Raw genomic sequence first — 16538 nt, 5'->3', positions numbered from 1 at the left:
ACTGGGACGTGAAAAGAGAAGACTTAGTTTTCACTGTCCATCATCTATGGCAGAAATAATATAAGAAGCAAATTCTGTTTCTGAAAATGGGAATGGCTGACCCAATTCAATGTAGTTATTGGTGGATAATCCATCTTAGGGTGTTCACTTGGGTCTGTTTTCCCACAAATATAAACCATATTCTCTTTCAAAAACTTCACACATAATAAGTATGACGTGTTGCTCTTTACTTACCTACCTGGTTGAGTTGTTTCAGAACCTAAGTGGGGAAATGTGTCACTATATTGGGTGCCCTCACACCCACTAGATGTACATGAAGATGGTAGGGTCCCAGCCACACAGAATAATTCTAGAGACAGTAGGAATTAGAACTAATGTTTAAACCAATCTTATTATTTTACAAGTGAAGAATCTACTGTCTAAGGAGGTTAATTAGAATATTTAAGGGTTTACAGTTAATTCATGGCAGAACTATAAACTCTGATTTACTGACCATCAAGGTCATGTATTAAGGACTCCTTGCAACTTGCTATATTTGAATATCCTTGACCTACCAAGCCAGAAGCTCTCAATTCTATATCTAGTTCCTTTTCTTATTACTTATGCCATTCAGTTTTCTTTTCTGCAAAATGAAGCTCAAGTTCACAAAGTTATTATAGAGTAAAAAAGCATATATACATGAAGAGTACCCTGTAAATTGAACCATGGAGTAAATATCTAGTGCCTACATTATCTCACTATAACTTTTTGTTTCAACTAGAATCAAAATGAGTAAAATATGACTTCTTAATGAACGAATATTTTTAAATAATAGCAGTATTTCACAATGCTGCTTAAGATGACAAAGTATAACCAGATAATTTTAACGACATAAGATTTTAAAATAAGTCTGAAACATATAAAAATTAAAATATACTTCTATAATAATTGAGGAATTATAATTTTCTATATAAGATTAATCTAAGGGTATTCTAATATATTGCATAGATATTTTCCAAGCTTAACAAAAACACAAAAAAATTTCTCATTGACACTGCTATTCCCAAACCAGTTGCTCTAACTCTTCAATCCATCTTTCTTAGATATCCTGTTTATCATTTTCTACCCCTTTTCTTACCTTTCCAAACCAGATTCATATACATTGATTCAGTAGTACCTTCTATTTTTGTTACTATATTTGACAATCATTTTAGTAATGAACACAGATCACAGAAAGTATTTCTCCTTAAATAAAAATATCCTAAAATGTTTTATCTTGTTCTTGATGAATAGTTTGAGAGAAGTAGACAGTTTCAAATGAAAAACTGCCATTTATTCACCCTTCTTTCCAGCTGTCAATCCTACCTGTGAGATGACTACCGATGGTGTCTCTGCATACATGATAATATCTCTAAGCCCAATTTCCTTTTTTTTTTTTTTTTAAACCTCACACAAAACTAAAATGATGTGCTCTCAAAGAAAGGTCACAAAAGAAACTCAAGCTGAATATACTTAACTTTAAATAACTCTTTGCTTTAAAAACGACCTACTATTAAAAATATTTTTTTAATTCTGAAGGGTAGATTATAAACTTTACGGATTATTTTGTAAAGTACCCCCTTTAATTGTGATAATTTGCTGTAATTTTTAGAGTAGTCTCAGCAGCATTCTTTACTTAATGGTGAATCCCAAAGGAACACATGATAATTCTGTCTAGGACAAACAAAATCTAAAACTGGGTCTTGTCTAGTGAAATACAGTTAAATATAATTTAAATTTCTTATGCTAACCTTAATTTTGTGATCACCCAAATCAACTGTACTTATTTCAAGGATACCAAATAATTTTTATTAATTCACTTTTTAATTCATTTTCAACAAGTATTTGTTGGATATTTGCTATGTTAGAAATTGACCTCTCCTGAATGGGTATAAGGTATAGCCTCACTGCTGCTATCACTATCCTGGATCATATGCACTGAGTTGGGAAAATTGCTGTTACAAGCTCACTAATCTATCAAAACAGCGTATTATGCTGTGGCATATAGAGAGTTTCTTAAAATCCTAATATCCAAAAGTCAATTTATCTTTTTACCATTTGTCATCTGAGTTTGTTTCCTAGGTGACTTTTTATACCATCACAGTGGGTCAGAAATGGCTGCCACATGGAGTCAGTTCTGGTTCCACATAACTACCATGGAACTCACCCTGTATTTCTTCTCCTCTTGTGGCCTGAGTTGAGGTCAGAGATGAAGGCAAAGGTGAACAAACATAGTCGTCTAGGTCACTGTAAACAACAAAGACCTGAATTTAAGCATAGTAAAAAGTCGTTGACAGCTTTATACATGATTATGGGCTTGATTCTTATTGACATGTTTTAAATTATCAGTATTGTTAAAATTTAAATGTACATGATATTTTCTACATGGATATGTTTATATGTCAGTGAGCAGGAGCAAAGAGCTATGTGTTGAAAATAAGCAAATTATTTTCAATTTATTTAATTTCAACAGATTTGCATTATAATATGTACCTTTTTTATTTCACACATAAATTATTTTCTGAAGCAACATTGGAATCCAGATATCTTGCTTACCTTCTGCTATTTATTTGACTTTGGACAAACTGCTTCTCATATCAGAGCTCCTTTTTTAAAAAATTGTTTTTGGTGTAGGCATTAGCTTCCTAAAATGTTGGGCAGCAGAAACCACAGTGAGGGGTGTGATGAATGAATAAGTAATGTGAAAAACGGGAGGGAGACAGTGTAGTTAGCAATAAAAAGAACAGTAGGTGGTCATGAAAGGAGAGAGGTGCCAAAGTAGCTGAACAAGAACTTGAGTCTGAGTCACTTTTATGTGTATTTTAGGAAGGGAGACACTTAACCATGCTTTAGTGATGATGTGAGGGAATCGGTTTCTAGTCAAGGTTTAAAATCATGAGGGAAAAAGCAGATAGTATGGGGAGAAAAGCCTTGAATAAACTTTAGGGAACCTTTATCATATTAGTAGGAGGATCACATAAAATAAATAATATTCCCCAGAAATAATTAAGTTTTCTCTCCACCCATACTCATATAACACTATCATGACATTTACCAAGCTATATTTGTATATTTAGCATATATCTCAGGTTAAACTGTTAACTCTTTGAAATTTGGGAATTTATTTTACTAATCCTTTTTTCCCCTGGAACTTAATATCTTTTTATTACACTGACTAATGATGTGAAAGGGCTATGTGAAACTGTATGCATACAACTATTACAGCTATTACAGTTCAAATCAGTAAGTGATAAAATGCACATATAGTGCTTAAAGAATCCCTGTTGTTTTGCTACCTTTAGGACTGTATGTTTAGATTTGATGGTTATAGGAATCATCTTTGGCTCGACAATAAAAAGGAAAGCCACTTTTGAAAGACTGCTTCAAAACTTTTAGCATTTAACAGTTTCTCTTAATTTACCCCTTTAAAATAAGTTTTAAGGTAAAATATTCTAGTTTCTTTATTGAGATTCTACAGTGGAGACATTACCAGAATCTTCAACCAGTTCTGTGTCCTGAGCCCAATAAAGATCTTAAAATTCCTAGCTCTTAAGTATCAAACAGGGGAGAAAAGGTTTTGTTTAACCTGGTTTCCCATCAGAGATTGAAGAATTGATTCCCCACTGCCAATCAGTTAGGCTTAAAATTTGTGTGTGGGCACTAGGTTTTAGGCATTATCACTGCTCTTTCAATAATACTCTGATAACGAAACTATCAGCAAAGAAGCACCAACCTTTCCATTCTTGATAACAAATTATAACACATCACTTTCAAACTCCAAAATTATCAAACTTAACTAGTTCCTTCTAGGCCTTTAGTATAATTATTTAGCTATTTTCCAATGTCCTAAAAGTTCTAAAAGTTGTAGGTTTCAGGTTCTGAAAGTTCTGAGAGTTATAGATTTCATGTAAATGGAACTGAAAATAGTCCGTACACAGCAACACATGAGCATTTTTTTTCAATTACAAATATCACTTTACCAAACATACTTTTGTTTCCTAATATAGAAAATTATTAGTTTTCATAATTAGAGCTTTCCCAGCAGCATCTAAGACAAATCATAAATAAAAGATTTTAAATTTTGTTCACCTTTTCAAGTACTTAAAAAATATTTGTGATGATCACATCAACCAAGGTATCAAGAATTCAGTAAGAAACTGGGCTTTAAGGTTTAGATCTTGTAAGACAATTTTGTGGGGTTTTTTTTTCTTATAGAGAGGTCTGACTTAATATGAATATCTCACTAAGCTTATAGGGAGCTTTATTCATATTCAAAAATGTACCAAATCATAGGAATTTCTTTGAACTTATGAAATTCAAAGGAAATGGCCCCCTGGAGAGAACAAGGTACCAACAATTTCTCATCAGTGGTTAATCAAGAAGGGGATCCAGCAGCAGTTCTAAGCGGCCCACACAATTACTTCTAGAATTTGCCTACAGTGAAGTATCTTTCTATCTCGATTTCAAGTCTGTAATTGTCACTAAATAGATTGTTCAAAGTAGAATACCAAGTGCAGAACATTCCATTAAATGTTTCTTCATTTATGCTTTGGTATCACCCTCCCACTTTGTTTATGTTTTTACACTAACCATCTTATACACACCCTCAGGCAAATGTGCACATATCCCAGAATAGTAATACATAAAGTGATATAGTACACATAATTATTATACCAAAGCTTAAATTTATATTTTTAGAGTGTGCAAGAATATGTGAAAAATTCCTCTCCCACAGATGAAATGTACTTTGATATTCAGTTTTGAAAAGGTTATTAGCTTTAATAAAAACTTTAAAGCTAGAGAAACTTCTATAGAATATTCCAGTTAAATAGTGTTTGACAAACACATTTGGGAATGGATTCTAGAAATCCCAGGAAAAGAGGAAACCTTCTCAACATGAAAATGTACCACGCTGATAAGGTGGTATTTCACCTGGAAGCTATATTTAAACATTACATCACCATCATAGAACTACTAGCAGAATTTTGTGTTCATGTAGAAGATAGGACAAGTAACATTCCTAGAAAAGAGGTGTGAGATTCAAATTTGATTCAGAACCTCTAACAGAGAAAAGTGACTACACATATCCCATAACTTGTCTTATTTCCTTCCTACTTCTCTCTCAAGAGGGAAGAGGCACAAATTAAATAAGCAAGTGACAAACTGAAAAGAATAAAAATTACCTATTTTAAACTAAGTTGAGATGAGATTATTTTAACAATGAACAAATTATCCACTGAGCTCTTTTGCAGTTTCAAGGTTCTTGTCTGGGCACCGAGATTCAAGGGATACAAGAAAAAAATGAAACATTTCCTGCTATGATCGATTTTTCTAGAACGCAGATACCTAAATGCTACCTTTGAGTTTCAGGGTGCTTTATGAGCACTTAGTCTAACTTAGATTATGGAAGAGAGGAGGGTTGGAGGGATGCCTGGACAAGCAAAGGAATGATGCAACTTTACTTCTTAAATTACTCTTCCATCTGAACCTGGTTCAAATCCTACTAAAAGCCTATATTCTTCCTTCTATCACATTCTGCTTGTTTCTCTAAAATATTTTTCTCCCAATGTTTTCTCAAAACATTTTTTTAGGAGTTGCGGCAAGATGGCGGCTTAGGAGGACGCTGGGCTCACCACAAGTCCTGCTGATCACTTAGATTCCATCTACACCTGCCTAAATAACCCAAAAAACCGCCAGAGGATTAGCAGAACGGAGTCGCCAGAGCCAAACGCAGACGAGAGGCCCACGGAAGAGGGTAGGAAGGGCGGCGAGGCGGTGCGTGCTCCACGGACTGGCGGGAGGGAGCCGGGGCGGAGGGGCGGCTCGCCTGCCAAGCAGAGCCCCCGAGTCTGGCTTGCAAAAGCGGAGGGGCCTGACGGACTGTGTTCCCACAATAAGCGCAACTTAGCGTCTGGGAGGTCATAAGTTAACAGCTCTGCTCGGAAAGCGGGAAGGCTGGAAGACAAAGGGAGGGAGAGCTGCTGAGCCCCCTGACAACAGAGCTCAGTTTGGTGGGGAACAAAGGCGCTCGCCAGCGCCATCTCCCCCGCCCATCCCCCAGCCGAAATCCCAAAGGGAACTGGTTCCTGCCAGGGAACTTGCTGGCTCCGCGCAAACACCCAACTCTGCGCTTCTGCGGAGCCAAACCTCCGGCAGCGGATCTGACTCCCTCCTGCTGCCACAGGGCCCCTCCTGAAGTGGATCACCTAAGGAGAAGCGATCTAAGCCTGCCCCTCCTGCCCCCGAGCACCTTGCCTACCCACCCCAGCTAATACGCCAGATCCCCAGCATCACAAGCCTGGCAGGGTGCAAGTAGCCCAGACGAGCCACACCACCCCACAGTGAATCCCACCCCTAGGAGAGGGGAAGAGAAGGCACACACCAGTCTGACTGTGGCCCCAGCAGTGGGCTGGGGGCAGACATCAGGTCTGACTGCGGCCCCGCCCACCAACTCCAGTTATACACCACAGCACAGGGGAAGTGCCCTGCAGGTCCTCACCACTCCAGGGACTATCCAAAATGACCAAGCGGAAGAACTCCCCTCAGAAGAATCTCCAGGAAATAACAACAGCTAATGAGCTGATCAAAAAGGATTTAAATAATATAACAGAAAGTGAATTTAGAATAATAGTCATAAAATTAATCGCTGGGCTTGAAAACAGTATACAGGACAGCAGAGAATCTCTTGCTACAGAGATCAAGGGACTAAGGAACAGTCACGAGGAGCTGAAAAACGCTTTAAACGAAATGCATAACAAAATGGAAACCACCACAGCTCGGCTTGAAGAGGCAGAGGAGAGAATAGGTGAACTAGAAGATAAAGTTATGGAAAAAGAGGAAGCTGAGAAAAAGAGAGATAAAAAAATCCAGGAGTATGAGGGGAAAATTAGAGAACTAAGTGATACACTAAAAAGAAATAATATACGCATAATTGGTATCCCAGAGGAGGAAGAGAGAGGGAAAGGTGCTGAAGGGGTACTTGAAGAAATCATAGCTGAGAACTTCCCTGAACTGGGGAAGGAAAAAGGCATTGAAATCCAAGAGGCACAGAGAACTCCCTTCAGACGTAACTTGAATCAATCTTCTGCACGACATATCATAGTGAAACTGGCAAAATACAAGGATAAAGAGAAAATTCTGAAAGCAGCAAGGGGTAAACGTGCCCTCACATATAAAGGGAGACCTATAAGACTCGTGACTGATCTCTCTTTTGAAACTTGGCAGGCCAGAATGAAATGGCACGAGATTTTCAGGGTGCTAGACAGAAAAAATATGCAGCCGAGAATGCTTTATCCAGCAAGTCTGTCATTTAGAATAGAAGGAGAGATAAAGGTCTTCCCAAACAAACAAAAACTGAAGGAATTTGTCACCACTAAACCAGCCCTACAAGAGATCCTGAGGGGGACCCTGTGAGACAAAGTCCCAGAGACATCACTATAAGCATAAAACATACAGACATCACAATGACTCTAAACCCGTATCTTTCTATAATAACACTGAATGTAAATGGATTAAATGCGCCAACCAAAAGACATAGGGTATCAGAATGGATAAAAAAACAAGACCCATCTATTTGCTGTCTACAAGAGACTCATTTTAGACCTGAGGACACCTTTAGATTGAGAGTGAGGGGATGGAGAAATATTTATCATGCTACTGGAACCCAAAAGAAAGCTGGAGTAGCCATACTTATATCAGACAAACTAGACTTTAAATTAAAGGCTGTAACAAGAGATGAAGAAGGACATTATATAATAGTTACAGGGTCTATCCATCAGGAAGAGCTAACAATTATAAATGTCTATGCGCCGAATACCGGAGCCCCCAAATATATAAAACAATTACTCATAAACATAAGCAACCTTATAGATAAGAATGTGGTAATTGCAGGGGACTTTAACACCCCACTTACAGAAATGGACAGATCATCTAGACACACGGTCAGTAAAGACACAAGGGCCCTGAATGAGACATTGGATGAGATGGACTTGACAGATATATTTAGAACTCTGCATCCCAAAGCAACAGAATATACTTTCTTCTCGAGTGCACATGGAACATTCTCCAAGATAGATCATATACTGGGTCACAAAACAGCCCTTCATAAGTTTACAAGAATTGAAATTATACCATGCTTACTTTCAGACCACAATGCTATGAAGCTTGAAATCAACCACAGAAAAAAGTCTGGAAAACCTCCAAAAGCATGGAGGTTAAAGAACACCCTACTAACGAATGAGTGGGTCAACCAGGCAATTAGAGAAGAAATTAAAAAATATATGGAAACAAACGAAAATGAAAATACAACAATCCAAACGCTTTGGGACGCAGCAAAGGCAGTCCTGAGAGGAAAATACATTGCAATCCAGGCCTATCTCAAGAAACAAGAAAAATCCCAAATACAAAATCTAACAGCACACCTAAAGGAACTAGAAGCAGAACAGCAAAGGCAGCCTAAGCCCAGCAGAAGAAGAGAAATAATAAAGATCAGAGCAGAAATAAACAATATAGAATCTAAAAAAAGTGTAGAGCAGATCAACGAAACCAAGAGTTGGTTTTTTGAAAAAATAAACAAAATTGACAAACCTCTAGCCAGGCTTCTCAAAAAGAAAAGGGAGATGACCCAAATAGATAAAATCATGAATGAAAATGGAAGTATTACAACCAATCCCTCAGAGATACAAACAATTATCAGGGAATACTATGAAAACTTATATGCCAACAAATTGGACAACCTGGAAGAAATGGACAAATTCCTGAACACCCACACGCTTCCAAAACTCAATCAGGAGGAAATAGAAAGCTTGAACAGACCCATAACCAGCGAAGAAATTGAATCGGTTATCAAAAATCTCCCAACAAATAAGAGTCCAGGACCAGATGGCTTCCCAGGGGAGTTCTACCAGACGTTTAAAGCAGAGATCATACCTATCCTTCTCAAGCTATTCCAAGAAATAGAAAGGGAAGGAAAACTTCCAGACTCATTCTATGAAGCTAGTATTACTTTGATTCCTAAACCAGACAGAGACCCAGTAAAAAAAGAGAACTACAGGCCAATATCCCTGATGAATATGGATGCAAAAATTCTCAATAAGGTACTAGCAAATCGAATTCAACGGCATATAAAAAGAATTATTCACCATGATCAAGTGGGATTCATTCCTGGGATGCAGGGCTGGTTCAACATTCGCAAATCAATCAATGTGATACATCACATTAACAAAAAAAAAGAGAAGAACCATATGATCCTGTCAATCGATGCAGAAAAGGCCTTCGACAAAATCCAGCACCCTTTCTTAATAAAAACCCTTGAGAAAGTCGGGATAGAAGGAACATACTTAAAGATCATAAAAGCCATTTATGAAAAGCCCACAGCTAACATCATCCTCAATGGGGAAAAACTGAGAACTTTTTCCCTGAGATCAGGAACACGACAAGGATGCCCACTCTCACCGCTGCTGTTTAACATAGTGCTGGAAGTTCTAGCATCAGCAATCAGACAACAAAAGGAAATCAAAGGCATCAAAATTGGCAAAGATGAAGTCAAGCTTTCGCTTTTTGCAGATGACATGATATTATACATGGAAAATCCGATAGACTCCACCAAAAGTCTGCTAGAACTGATACAGGAATTCAGCAAAGTTGCAGGATACAAAATCAATGTACAGAAATCAGTTGCATTCTTATACACTAACAATGACGCAACAGAAAGACAAATAAAGAAACGGATCCCATTCACAATTGCACCAAGAAGCATAAAATACCTAGGAATAAATCTAACCAAAGATGTAAAGGATCTGTATGCTGAAAACTATAGAAAGCTTATGAAGGAAATTGAAGAAGATTTAAAGAAATGGAAAGACATTCCCTGCTCATGGATTGGAAAAATAAATATTGTCAAAATGTCAATACTACCCAAAGCTATCTACACATTCAATGCAATCCCAATCAAAATTGCACCAGCATTCTTCTCGAAACTAGAACAAGCAATCCTAAAATTCATATGGAACCACAAAAGGCCCCGAATAGCCAAAGGAATTTTGAAGAAGAAGACCAAAGCAGGAGGCATCACAATCCCAGACTTTAGCCTCTACTACAAAGCTGTCATCATCAAGACAGCATGGTATTGGCACCAAAACAGACACATAGACCAATGGAATAGAATAGAAACCCCAGAACTAGACCCACAAACGTATGGCCAACTCATCTTTGACAAAGCAGGAAAGAACATCCAATGGAAAAAAGACAGCCTCTTTAACAAATGGTGCTGGGAGAACTGGACAGCAACATGCAGAAGGATGAAACTAGACCACTTTCTCACACCATTCACAAAAATAAACTCAAAATGGATAAAGGACCTAAATGTGAGACAGGAAACCATCAAAACCTTAGAGGAGAAAGCAGGAAAAGACCTCTCTGACCTCAGCCGTAGCAATCTCTTACTCGACACATCCCCAAAGGCAAGGGAATTAAAAGCAAAAGTGAATTACTGGGACCTTATGAAGATAAAAAGCTTCTGCACAGCCAAGGAAACCAACAAAACTAAAAGGCAACCAACGGAATGGGAAAAGATATTCGCAAATGACATATCGGACAAAGGGCTAGTATCCAAAATCTATAAAGAGCTCACCAAACTCCACACCCGAAAAACAAATAACCCAGTGAAGAAATGGGCAGAAAACATGAATAGACACTTCTCTAAAGAAGACATCCGGATGGCCAACAGGCACATGAAAAGATGTTCAGCGTCGCTCCTTATCAGGGAAATACAAATCAAAACCACACTCAGGTATCACCTCACGCCAGTCAGAGTGGCCAAAATGAACAAATCAGGAGACTATAGATGCTGGAGAGGATGTGGAGAAACGGGAACCCTCTTGCACTGTTGGTGGGAATGCAAAGTGGTGCAGCCGCTCTGGAAAGCAGTGTGGAGGTTCCTCAGAAAATTAAAAATAGACCTACCCTATGACCCAGCAATAGCACTGCTAGGAATTTATCCAAGGGATACAGGAGCACTGATGCATAGGGCCACTTGTACCCCAATGTTCATAGCAGCACTCTCAACAATAGCCAAATAATGGAAAGAGCCTAAATGTCCATCAACTGATGAATGGATAAAGAAATTGTGGTTTATATACACAATGGAATATTACGTGGCAATGAGAAAAAATGAAATATGGCCTTTTGTAGCAACGTGGATGGAACTGGAGAGTGTGATGCTAAGTGAAATAAGCCATACAGAGAAAGACAGATACCATATGGTTTCACTCTTATGTGGATCCTAGAAACTTAACAGGAACCCATGGGGGAGGGGAAGGAAAAAAAAAAAAAGAGGTTAGAATGGGAGAGAGCCAAAGCATAAGAGACTTAAAAACTGAGAACAAACTGAGGGTTGATGGGGGGTGGGAGGGAGGAGAGGGTGGGTGATGGGTATTGAAGAGGGCACCTTTTGGGATGAGCACTGGGTGTTGTATGGAAACCAATTTGTCAATAAATTTCATAAAAAAAAAAAAAGAAACAGAAAAGAAACAAAAAAGAGGGAAAAAATAAATCAGTTGAAAATTTGAAAAAGTGGATACAGTGTAGTAGACTAAATAAAATGATGGAAATAAAAAAAAAAAAACAAAAAAAAAACATTTTTTTATATTAGCTATATGTTTAATACACAATTATTAAATTGTGTGTTTTTCTACAGATTAAATTAAATTAATGAAGCCACATTAATCGCATATCTATGACATGTAGGAATTGTAGTAGAGACAACATTCAGACCTCTGTAACCATCCCCTTTCCCCCAGGAAACCTCATGTATCAGGGAATAAATAACGTGTCCTATGGTCCCTTCTACCCAACATCCCAATCCCCTTTGCAAATGGAATAAAAGAAAAGCCATCTTCATGGAGTAGTATCAGAGAGTGTGAATAAATATGTAATAACTGAATCCTTAAATAAGAAATTGGCAAAATTTTAGGATCTCCTGTATTTTTTCTAGGCCTTAAATTGAGTCTACTGAGGGAATCATCCTAATCCAAATCTGCCTCAGTCCTTGAAACATCACTTACAGTGGAAGCTCATTCAGTCCCTCTAATCTCCAGAGTTCGGATTAAGATGTTGTCCTGTCACTGGGTCACAAACTCGGGAGTTCTCCGGGTGAAACCTGAAACTGGCCCCCATACATGGAGTGAAAGAAAGAGGCAGACCAGATTGGTTGGTGGCAGTTTTCACACACAATGGAACTTACATACTAGACTTGTCCTGAGCAGCCACAAGATGAGTAGTAGTTCTCTGCACTGTCCCCAGAATCTTAACAGTTTACATAGAAGCCTTAACTTGGTTCAGTTATACGGGCTCAATAACATCTTACTCTCTCAAAGCTGTGTGCTTAAAGTAGTTTCAAGTATGGGGACAGTGGGTAAAATGTACATTCCAAGGACAGGGAAAGAGGTGAGGAGCCTCCAAATGGGTGAAGCCAGCTCATGAGCCAACCAGTGGTCACATCCTCTAGACGTCATCAACATCGGCTGATCAAAACAGATCAGGAACGAAGATCTCAGAAATGATTTTTGGGCTCCTGGGAGTTTCTTGAGTCATAGGACACACAACTGTCAGTGTAATTTTTTCCTTCAGATTTAGCTTTCTGCCCTGATCCCACCTCCATGGACTGACTAGTTACCTGCGTTATCCCATCTTCCATATTCCAACCTCTTTTTGAACCCTGCGCTGCCTCACATCCTTTGCCCATCCTGACACACTCATGTGTGCAGACACAAACGTAGACACATGTTAGGGCATGACAATTTTAATTAGAACCATTAAGAAGTGCTAGATCTTCTTGCTCTTATTTTTCTCCCCATTCTACTCTGCACATATTGTTATGGATCCATGTATGAAATAACTTATTTATCAGAACCCCATTTCATCAACGTCCCTGTCCCCTTACCTTGCACTGTAAATCCTTGTGTAGCTATGAACCACCTCTAGGGAGCCCTGTATTACTCTTTGTGCATATTTAATTTTCATTTGTCATTTGTATAATCTTAATTAACATGATTTACTAAATGCTTTCTATATGCCAGGGATTTCTAAAGATTTTATATCCATCATTTTTTCCTTTAGTATATCCTTATCAGATAGGATAGTATCGAATACATATGCTTAATTGATATTTGAATATTATGAAATTACCCCAATTTGAAGGACTAAAATTAACTTAAACAGCCTAAGATGCAGAAAACTCTTCTCTTAGCTGCCTATTCAAAACTAGTCTTTGTAGCTGCTGTTTTTATCCAGTTCCCTATGTCGACTACTCTTGCATTGTTCTTTTGTTTTCTGTGTTCAGCTTCACATCATGACAATATCTTTCCTTTTTCTCAGACTTTACAATTAAACCTATCAGGAATGTAATCATTTAACTGCACAGAGCCATGCATGTTCCTTGTGAGCCAGGATATTGTTTTAAAATATTATCTAATATATTTTCCTTCTCAATAACTTTAGCTGCATTTTTACCATTGAAACTAATTTATCCAACTATAAATGTACTTTTTTTTTTTTTGCAATTCACTACATAGAAATTATAGGTCAGTTAAAAAGAACAAGCTGAGGGACATTACCCTAGAGAAGAGCATAAAAAGAAACTAGAAAAGAACCAAGACTCAAACTTACGGTTTTGAGTTCCAAAAGAAGTTTAAGAAACTGATTAAATTAAGCTAATAAAATAAAATATAATAATTGATAAGCAGGAGTATACTTTTAAAATAAATGATTCTCAATTACTTCCCTTTATAAAATGATTTATAATTTTTCATATATTATTACATTAGAATCATATCATCTGAGCTCTTTAAGGATACGTGTGTGTGTGTGTGTGTGTGTGTATACATTTGGGGAATTTTGTACATATTTTTATTTTATTTTATTTTATTTTTAATTTTTTCAACATTTTTTATTTATTTTTGGGACAGAGAGAGACAGAGCATGAATGGGGGAGGGGCAGAGAGAGAGGGAGACACAGAATCGGAAACAGGCTACAGGCTCTGAGCCATCAGCCCAGAGCCTGACGCGGGGCTCGAACTCACAGACTGCGAGATCGTGACCTGGCTGAAGTCGGACACTTAACCGACTGCGCCACCCAGGCGCCCCACATATTTTTAAATTATTTATTAAAAAATGAAATTTCATTGAAAGATAAAAATAAGTTTATCAAAGAATTCTAAAGAAAATACGATTGTTTATGTACTTTTTTCACTTATACTAATTAAAGTGCTCAATAACTCCAGTAGACCAGTCATTTTGTTTTCATGTGTTAATTAATTCGCTGGTTGTATACATTCTAAGCACACATTAAGTCCTGAAAAAAGTTTATCATAATGCGTGTTTATAAGCTTCATTGCCCAAATTCAGAGTCAGCATGTTTCTTTGGGGGCCTAGAAATCTGAATTTTCAACAAGTACCAGAGATGACTCTGACGTATATCATGCAAGTATCACATTTGTGAAATATGGAATAGTTAGAAGGGCCCTTGACAAGGAAAGAGAAAGCCCAACTTACAGATCTTACTTTAACTTCACTACTCCTGTGATCATGACAGATCCTTTTTTGATTATTGATGAGAAAAACCTTTATTGATTTATTCTTACTATATTCTCTTTACCTGTAATATGAAAGTAAATTGAAGTAAATTGAATTTAAATTAAAACTGAATTTAAATATGAAAGTAAATCTGAATTTAAATTGAATTTAAATTTAAAACTCTGAATTTTAATGTCTATAACATCACAATTTTAATCAATGTATAATATCACATCATTTATTAAATCCAAAATTAAGCATACCTTTTTTCTCTCATCATCCTCTATATGACAAAGATTGATAATTCAAATTGTATTTAATTTATAAAAAAAGGTCTCTGGATTTCAACATTGAGACCATAAGGTTTATCCATTCATGGTCTTGTGATCTGAGGAGATTCAAAGTGATGATAAGAGAAATTCTTTGAATTATTAAATAAAAATACTTACTTCAAAAGTTGTGAATCATATAGTACAGACACTTTCTGAATTGCCCAGATTCCGCTTAGTGAAATGCAGTTATATACCCCCACCCTCTGCTTTTTTTTTTTTTTTTTTTACACAAGGGTGATAGAAACATCAAAGAAAACAATGCGTAAGCTAAAAGAGGTAAGGCTATTAGGCTTCCTTAATTTGTTCGAGACAGTGTTCATTCAAAGCCAACTCCTACACTCATATCTGCAAAATGACTCTAAGATAGTATGTATAAAGTACAATGATCCAGAGGCACATCAGGAGCTTATTTATTAAAGACAGCTCGACTTTGACCACAATACTCTATGATGGAGGAAAGCTTACTAATACTTGTAAACAATTCCCAAGTCATAAAGGCAAAAACAAAGGATGGTCATATCAACTCCTAAGTTTAGCTGAAAAATAAAAGTAAGTGAACAGAATTCTGGTAGTTTAAGTATTACTAATAGTATCAAACATTTTTTGTGTCCTCTACAGTTTTAAAAATACGTTTACAGTATGTCAGTACTATAATTAGAGAAGCTATCAGTCAACATAACAGTGTTTATGTCCTTGCAGAGATCTCACATTTAATAAATATCAGATCCATTTCCAGAATCCAGGGCTTTCTTTTATAAACCATGCTCCCAGATTAAGTCTCTAAGAGTTAAGAAGAGATTTTTTTTAAATCACTAAGGGAGCCCTCTTTTTATTTTTTTTAATTTTTTTTTTCAACGTTTATTTATTTTTGGGACAGAGAGAGACAGAGCATGAATGGGGGAGGGGCAGAGAGAGAGGGAGACACAGAATCGGAAACAGGCTACAGGCTCTGAGCCATCAGCCCAGAGCCCGACGCGGGGCTCGAACTCACGGACCGCGAGATCGTGACCTGGCTGAAGTCGGACGCTTAACCGACTGCGCCACCCAGGCGCCCCGGGAGCCCTCTTTTAATCACATTCTCTCCAATCATCTTCATTTCCTTCATGGTACATATCATCACCTGTAATTTTTTTTTTAAGTTTGTTTATTTTGCAAAGGGAGGGGGAGGGGCAGAGAGAGAAGAGAGAGAAAATCCCAAGCAGACTCTGCACTGTCAGCACAGATCCCAAAAGGGAGTCGATCTCACAAACCACGAGATCATGACCTGATCCAAAATCAAGTGTCAGACGCTTAACCGACTGAGCCACCCAGATGCTCACCCGTAATTTTTTTAATGTATAACTAGAAAGTCACTCCATATATGTGGTACCATGCCCACTCTGTTCTCTATTTTCTTGAAGAGTCCATAGTATGAAGGAGACACTTTTTGGATTTGAATGATTAAATAACAAATGAAAAGTCATTTTTTAATTTTTTTCTATTCTCTCTTTCCTCTTTTTTTTCTTTTCTTTGTTCTTTTAGCAAAAAAAAAAATCTAGCATATTTCTATTCACAACTTAGTTTTACTTCTAGAAAAAGAAGTCATGAGAAGACATATATTTTGGTGTAGTAGAGGAG

The sequence above is a fragment of the Prionailurus bengalensis genome, chromosome A1 (genome assembly GCF_016509475.1).
Source record: "Prionailurus bengalensis isolate Pbe53 chromosome A1, Fcat_Pben_1.1_paternal_pri, whole genome shotgun sequence".
Lineage (NCBI taxonomy): Eukaryota > Metazoa > Chordata > Mammalia > Carnivora > Felidae > Prionailurus > Prionailurus bengalensis.
Note: the sequence above shows the minus strand (reverse complement) of the source record.